This window comes from Microtus ochrogaster, chromosome 17, assembly GCF_000317375.1.
Source record: "Microtus ochrogaster isolate Prairie Vole_2 chromosome 17, MicOch1.0, whole genome shotgun sequence".
Lineage (NCBI taxonomy): Eukaryota > Metazoa > Chordata > Mammalia > Rodentia > Cricetidae > Microtus > Microtus ochrogaster.
In genome coordinates this window covers 944,052-953,072 of record NC_022019.1, presented here as the reverse complement: position 1 = coordinate 953,072, position 9,021 = coordinate 944,052, and positions in this window count along the sequence as shown.

The window sequence follows — 9,021 nt, the reverse complement described above, 5'->3', positions numbered from 1 at the left end:
CTTTCCTGCCAAGCCCCGCCTATCCTTTCCTGCCAAGCTATTGGCCCTTCACCTCTTTATTAGATCAATCAGGTGTTTAGACAGGTACTGTCACACAGCTTCACACAGTTAAGCAAATGAAACATAAAAGAATACAACATATCTTTGTATCATTAGAACAAATGTTCCACAGCATAAACAAATGTAATTCATCTTAAAAGACTATTTCACAACAGTTTGTTGTTTGTGTTTTGTTGTTGTTTTCTTTCTTTGTTTTTCCTTTTGGTTTTTGCTTTGTTTTGTTTTTGTTTTTCTTTGAGACACAGTCTCTCTACAAAGCCCTGGCTGTCCCGAAACTCACTATTTAGGCCAGGCTGACCTTGAACTCACAGAGATCTACCTGCTTCTGCCTCAGGTGTGCTGGGATTAAAGGTGTGTCCCACCATACCTGGCCCCCCCTCTAAGTTTATAAAACAAAATTTTAAAAGTATTTTTTAAAAAGCAATTTGCTTATTATAAACCCTAATAGCAGGTTGCAAGTGTAGTTCTCAAAGACAGAGGTTAATGAAGAAGGTACGCTTGGCCTGTAGAGGGGACCAATGTGGTAACACCATCAGAAAGCAGAAAACACAGACTGCCTCAATTCCAATGTTCCTGGGCTATGACTCATGAGACAACCAGTGACACTCTTTGGGAGGTTTCTGAGCCTGCTACATCTTTCCTGTACCCACCACATCTGTCCTGGACCCACCACATCTGTCCTGGACCCACCACATCTGTCCTGGACCCACCACATCTGTCCCGGACCCACCAGCCCCAGAATCCTTTCGCAGAAAGCTGATCTGGACTGGTTACTTGCCACCAGGTGATAGCAAGCTTTTGCTACTGGAGTTAGCAACTCATCCTTTAGTAGACAATTCAAAGAACCAAATTAGTTATCAGAAGATATCCCAGTGGGGGAAGGTACTTGCCATGAAAGTTTGACAACCTTAGTTCCATTCCCTAACACTTATAAAAAGCCAGTGTGATAGAATGCATCTATAATCCGAGCACTCTATAGTGAGATGGGAAGTATGAACAAGAGAATCTTCCAGAAGTTCACAGTCCAGGCAACCTAGAATACACAGGTCTGCAAAAGAGACCCTGCCTCAGCAAAGGGGAAGGCAAGAAGCAACTTCAGATTTGTCCTCTGCCCTCCACACGTGTGCCATGGCACCCATACATGCATGTACATTTGCATGTACACATAGGCACTCAATTAATTAATTCTAAAGTCATTTTAAAAATAACCAAATTAATGGTGAAAGGCAGAAAAAGGAGATTTATTTGATATGCCCATGTTAAAAAGAGGGAGGGACAAAGAAATTCTGGCACCCAAGTCCAACCTTAGGGTCTCAACATCAAAGAAAGGTTTAACTGGAAGGCAAGAGATATGCATGATTTAGTTCTGTCCAAGGTGAGTTCCCACTCACTGGTTAGCACTGCCATGGCTCCAGTCTCTCTAGTAATGTGTAATGGCGTCTTCAGCACTGGGTGAACCCTTTCTAGGAGACAAGCTGTCCCTCTGGCCGGGAAAGGCTTTAACTATTTTCTTTTCCCAGTAAGATATCCCTGGGGAGAACTTCGTTACCTGAGGTGCCTCGTTTCAACAGACCAGATAGCTAGTTAGGGACACATGTGCCCCTTTAGAATGTCCTCATTTCTTCTAGGGTATGGTGGTCTGGGTGAGAATGGCCCCCATAGGCTCATATACTTAAATGCCTGGTCCCCAGTTAGTAGAACTGTTTGGGATGGTTTAGGAGGTGTGGCCTTGTTAGAGGAAGTGTGTCATTGTTGGTGGATTTTGAGATTTCAAAAGCCACACCAGGCCCAGTCTCCCCACCCCCACCCCATGTCTGCTGTCTGTGGATCAAGATGCAAAGCTCTCAGCTACTGCTCAAGCACCATGCCTGTCTGCTTCCCACCATGATGACCATCGACCAACCCTCTAAAACTGTCACCAAGCAAGCACCCAACAAAAGGCTTTCTTTTAGAAGAGCTGTTAGTCATGCTGTTTCTTCACAGCAATAGAACACTAACAACTAAAACACTGTTGTCCAGATGCACTGAGATGGCACAGACCCCCAAGTTCTCAGATGGCTAACTAGGTGGCTAATCTCGGGCTGGTCACATCATCAGTCTTGCAATGTGGCCCCAGATTTAAAGTAAGTGAAGGTTTTAGATGATGCTTTTCCTGTTATGAGCAAGTTTTTCTTTTTATTGGTCTCAATTCAGATGAGGTTATTTTTGAGTTTCTGTGGTTTTGTTGCCCCATCCATATTGCAAGCTTGTGGAGAAACTGAGCCATCCCACAGTAGTACAGGATGTGATAACTCAATAATGATGTTTTTAAAAATGATTATTATTAGTGTGCTTGCATGCATACATGTTGTAGTCAAAGGACAAATTCGTAGAATTGATTTTTTTTCCCCACCAACATTATGTGAGATCAAGGGATCAAACTTAGGTCTTTAGGCTATTGCTGCAAGCATGTTGCCCCACAACGACCTCTCACGCCCAATATGAATATCCTGAACTGCCTACCTGGAAACAGATAAGCCAAGACACTGCTCCTCCAAAGAGAGCCCCTCCTACCAAGAGATTCGTGCTGTGGAACATTGGCATTGGTCAAGTTTTCACGATCTAAGCATACACTCCTTTCCCAGAGAAGTAAACAAAGAAACAACAACAACAAAAACTTCATCAAAACCATCTTTAAATTTTCATTGTTTGGTTGTAGGCATAGCTTTCTACCTTTTTGATTTCATGCTCAAATTTATCCTTATTTTTTCTCTTAATGCCAAGTGCTTGAGAAACACACACACACGCACACACACACACACACACACACGAACACACACACACGAGTGCCCTTCTCAGGAGACACCACCAGCATAAAAGTTGGAATGTGCTTGGCTTTGCACCCATCACAGCAAGGCGTTAGAAGATTGGATTTAGGGTTGTGCATCCACAGATATGAAATTAGGCCGACAGAAGTCTGGATCTGGGCCTCATTCCATACTGCTAACTTGTAGAGTACTGAGAGCCAAAAGAGTTTGGAACGGTTAGCTCTCTCTACAGAGGCTGCCATTCACTTCTGTGCAAACAGGACCACTTACATCTAATTACAGTTTCTGCTTAAATTAGCAGGACAGATATGACAGCAGTAACTTCTTCAGAGTAGCTGGTGGGAGACCTTTAGCTGACACAGCTTACAAAGTAGTTGGCTTGCAGCAAAGCAATGTCAATTTTTAAAAGTAATTTAGAATTCATATGATTCCATCCACCCACCATTTATGGCAGCCGGGAGAAAATACTTGGGGTGGGGAATAGGCCAGTGGGGGTGGGCGAGAAAGTGCCTACAGCATTCCAGAAGGAAGAAGAGATTATTTCACAAAGTGATTTTTATAGAGATTAGGCCGTTTTAATTACATAGTGCCATATTACATAGTTAGAAATGAGATAACAGGCATTTGAACCTGAAAGATGAAATTCAAAGCCCTGGCAATAAAACTTGACTGCCTATAAGGAGTCCTCAGTCAGCCTCTACCTTACATTGAAACCCTGCTGATAGGCACTTGGAGGGTAGTCTATGCTTGACACCGGCACCATGGCAGACATGTTGACCCTGTTTCTGGGGCAGTCTATTTTATGCCATGGACCCAAAGTGAGCTGACCACTCTGCAGATTCCCCAGAATGGGTCACTGCACAACCCACAGAATTTAATCAACGTGTAGGACTGCCTGTAACTAGGAAATGAGGTCAGACAACCTTCCAAGGGGGCAGCCCAGCAGATGTGGAGTTCAAGGGGCATCCTGGTAGATATGAAGTTCAAGGTTTCCAGACTGAACTGTAAGCTGCTCTCTTTTCTGTTTGTGCTTGTTTTGTCTCTCCTCCAGCTCACAAAGTGTCTCCTGTTCACCTACCAAACCTGTGAAGATGACCGCCTCAGATCCCAGCCCTCCCTGTCTTCAGGACCTGAGCCCCAGAACTGTTCATAGTGTTCCATCAACTTGACGGACAGGCCCTCTGATGGGAGCAGCCAGAGGGCCGCAAGTCCGTCCTGCTCCTGTGACTCACTCTTACCTAGGACGGACCAACCCTGGGTCACAAGCAGATGCCGTGTGAACCTGGGATGCCTGTTCCAATTGGAGGACATAGAGCGACCCCGTTTGACTATCTGTGAAAATAACTGAAAATGAAGCTTAGCTATTGAGTTTCATGGCATGCGGTTGACTCTCTGGATCTCTGGGTTCTATTTATATGAATTTAATCAACTTAGATGGAAAAAAATACAGGAGGGCTGGTCCTACGGCTCAGTGGTAAAGCCCTTGCCCGGCATCATGTGGCCTGAGTTCCATATCCAGCACCACCATATGTATACATACATACACACAATGTTTATATATACATACATGTGTACATACATACATAAATATATAATGTGTATACCTTTCATTTAACATACAGATGTTTTAATTGTTATTATTCCCCCAAATATTACAGTACAACAAATGCTTTCATTGGCCTGAGCATCCTCTGTAAGCTAGAAATGACTTAAGGCCTAAGGGAGGCTGTGCTAGGCTATGTGCAAACACTGCCACTGTACAGCAGGGACATGTGCGCTCACAGATTTGGAAGCGATCCTCTTGGCGAGCGCACCCCAGCTACATAAGTGTACTTATTTTAGAGTTATAGACACACCATGTGCAGGAATAATGTGGAATATGTTTCCCTAAGGAACATATCTCATTTAAAAGTTCTATTTTAGAACAAGGCACTCCAGGTTCTCTACCGACTCATTCTACCTTCCAACTGGAGGACAAGAGTCATTGTTAAAAGTATAGTTCCAGACAGTGAGTCACGGGCGTGGGAATCACAAGTGACAGCTCCTTGTCTACAGCTGACTGTCCCCCCTTTTTGTGATTAGCCTCCCCATCTTCCCACTGCAGTACACTTATTTCAAGGAGCTTTCAGACAGCCTTTGTAGGTAAAGTTTTATTGGAACAGAGCCATGCATGCTGTGTGTGTGTGTGTGTGTGTGTGTGTGTGTGTGTGTGTGTGTGTGTGTGTATGTATGAGTGTATATGAATGTGTGTGTCATAGTGTGTGAGTACGCGTGTGAGTCCGTGTGTGTGTACATGTTGTCTACAGCCCTTGATACAGTACAATGAGCTAAGTAGTTTGTCAGATGCTGTGGTCTGAGATGCCTATTCCCTCTACCCTCTGACCTTTCGTAGAGCAAATGTGCAGGTTCCATCCTAGCTAAATAACAAGGGCCACAGTCTGCAGCGTGGGCTTGGTTTTCTTTCATGTGTATGGGTATGAATTGCACGTGTGTGTGTGCAGTACATGCGTATGCATACATGTGAAGGACAGCTGATGGGAGGAATTGTCCTCACCCCTCTCCACCTCATTCTTCCTTCTGGGTTGGTGTTTGTTTGTTTGTTTGTTTGTTTTTTCAGAAAGTCCACGTACATTTATTGCAAACCCATTAGACAATTTATCCCACCCTAGCACTAGAGAAGCCTGCTTGTTGGGACTTAGTTCCCTCTTTTGCATCTGGAGTGATGATAAAACCAGGGAAAAACTTTGTCACACAAGAAATACATTTTCCCCTTGGGTGAATGTTCAGTTACCTGCAAGGAGAGTTCTGTTTCTATGTCCGGGTCCTAAGCTGGCTGCTAAAGTTAAAAGTGAGTGACTCTGGGAACAAGAGTCTTTTTGGCATTTGAAGCCGAGACCTTTACATTTCAAGAATAGGCCTTCATTCGGTAAGGATAAATTCTTGGTTCAAGCGAATCAACTCAACAGTCACCGTGTCCCTTGACAGTAGAGAGGCTGCTCCCGAACATTGTCACACCTGGGTGTGTTCTGGGGTCTTTGATGAGGCATGGATAGTTTTATCCACACAGGGTGAGGTGGTGGCAGTCTCTGGAACATTCCCCACAGTCCACCTTATTCTCTGAGGCCAGGCCTCTCAGTCAGACCTTCATGACGTCATCAACTTGACTTCTCTTGCTGGCAGGCGGACTCCAGGGAAGACTGTCTCTGACTTCCGAGGCTAGAGGTCGCAGTGAAAGCCAGCCATTCCCTTCCACACTCCTGCAAACAGGGATGCCAAAACAAAACCTGTTTTCCAATGTACCCCGAGGCTGGGAAAGAGACCGTATGTGTTTTAAAGACTGCAGAGTAGCCCTCCCTCCACACCAGGCTTCCTGTGCACATGCTTGATGCATGCTTCAATCATGGAAAGAAACCTTGAACTTAAATGCCAAGACATGTTTACCAGTTCGCTTTCCTCAGCAGATACTGAAGTTATAAGATGAGAATACCATTCTTTATTCCCATCAACTCAGACCAGCAAGGGTACATGTTTGCCTGGTTGAATTTAATAATGAGGGATAATGGGGTAGAGGCAACTCACAGCGTGAATGCTGCAGTCTCCATTGCTGTGGGGGTGAAGACAAATGAGACAGCAGTGAGGATTTGTCTGTGCTTTCCGAGTTTACAGGGAGAGCTCAGTTGACAGAGAGCTTCTTTAGCGCACAGCTTTGAGTTCCGACCGCAGTATCCCTATGCTAGGTGTGCCGGTGCGCTCTTGCAATCTTGGCAAAAGGCAGATAGAGGCAGGAGCATCAGGGGTTTATGGTCTGTTACATACATACTGAGTTCAAGGCCATACAAGATTCTGTCTCAAAAGCAATTTTTATTTGTTTTCAAAGGAAACATATGCTGCTTCCAATGAATTCAAACAAATGCTCATTTAATTAGTATTTGGTTTAATATTAATGAGAGGAATCTAAAAGTGGTTTCTGCTTCTCTACAATATGGACACAGAAATTAATTTGAAAGCTTGCACCTCTAGCAAAGTCAACTACATTGATACCTGTGAATTGAAGGAGGATACAGAAGTGAACTTCCCAGCACACACTCTCTCAACAGTGAAGCATTGCTTGGAAAGTTAACAAAGATAAGCACCTGGCACATCTCCATGAGTAAAGCTGTCTTTAAAACTGGAGCAGTGTACAATTCCGTCCACTCGTGGGTGCAAGGATCATTTTGTTTATTTTTATTCTCTGTTTTTCTTGATGGCAGATGTTTTTGTGTGTGGACAGGGACTGAACCCTAGCCTCTCATTCATGCCAGGCAAGCACGCGCTCTACAACTGAGCTACCATTCCCGGACTGCTGCTTTGGTTACTGGTGTGGGGTGAGGAGAATGGGGCTCCAAGCATCTCTGAATGGAACTGACATGCCACCTGGCCACCACTGCGCCCAGGCACAGGAGGGAACAGATTTGGGCTGGGCATCACAAGCTGCAGTCAACTCTCATAGCTGCTGCTGTTGCATTGTGTGGTCCTGGGCAAGTCATTCATTTGAAACACACACGCACACCACACACACACACACACACACACACACACGCACACACACACGCGCACACACACACACGCACACACACACACACACACACACATGCACACACACAAAGTAAATTATTAAAAAGAAATCATTAAAAAGGCCCCAATGTTCTGTGATATAAAGTTTCACTGATAAAATTAAATAAAAAAAAAGTTGATCATAAAGTTAAAAATGCAATTAAAATTAACATTTTCTCCTAGGAGTGTGTGTGTGTCAATTCTGTTTTATTTGATTAATCAAATATAGACAGGGCGCTTTCCTATTTTGAGGGTAAAGGCAGTCTTTTTACAGAAATTCCCACTAAGCCAGACCTGTCAAGACCAGAGAGGCTCCTGTCCTTTCCAGAGCGGTTCTCTGGTGGAGCTGGGTGTGAGCAGACAAGACTTCAGGAGAAACATTGGGATGCAGAGGAAAGCTCCTGCATCCCATCTCTCCCCAGCTGCCCGTCTGTACTGGGTGAAAGAGAAGACAGGCAGTTATCAGGGGAAATTTGGAATTATTGCCATTGGAGAATAAGCCAGGGCAGGCGAAAGGCTGGGCTCAGGTGACTTTGTCCACCCTCCGCAGATAGAGAACAAGGATTGGCTTGGGTATCTTGTCCACCCTCTGCGGCTGGAGAACAAGGCTGGGCTCGGGTGCCCTGTCCACCCTCCCACGACTGGAGAACAAGGCTGGGCTCAGGTGCCCTGTCCACCCTCCCACGACTGGAGAACAAGTGACTATTGCTCACTTTCCTCTAACCTGTGATTCACATCCCGGGCAGCTATATTTGTAACGCTGCTATATTGCCAACTTTGCTTTATATCTTGTTTTACTTTATTTTTATTACAATCTTTAGCATTTTCATTGTCATGGTACTGTATCACATAAGGACGTATTCACACAAATATCTGTTGTGCCTTGGGTAATCAGTGGTCCCCTCTCCACACTTCCTACCCTGCCCTTCCTCTGCCTCCCCCTTCCAATAGTTCTCTTTGTTTTCCTAAACAGTTTTGATTATATTTCATACTTCATGTCATAGATACATACACAGTTTTATATATTCATATAAAATCGAGAAACCACACGTGAGAGACAACATCAGGTTTCTGAGACAATATCATTATCCCCAGCTCCATCCATCTTCTTACAAATAATCCAACTTCATCTTTTTTTTTTACAAATAACCTACAATATTTATTCCTCTTTATCTGAATTTAAAAAGGGAAGGCTTGAAATATAAATCAGTAAAATGATATAGAATAACAATTAGAACTGTATTCAGTGTCCAGTCCATTTGTATTTGGAGGGATGGCTCTACTCTCCATCTTCTGTTGATGAGTTCAAAGTTTTATACCTAAACCATTTCCTATAATTACTTGTAAAACTGTCTTAAAAATATCTGTTTAGGGCTTAACACATTTCCTTAGATTAACAATTTAAGATTTTGTCTCTCAACTTGATACATTTTTTTTTCTTTTCTTTTTTTTTTTTTTTGAAGGGTAGGATGGGGGAGAACCTGGGGCAACGGGATGATTGGGATACAGGAAGGTTGGATAGGGGAGCAGGGAAGCACATATCTTAATTAAGGGAGCCATC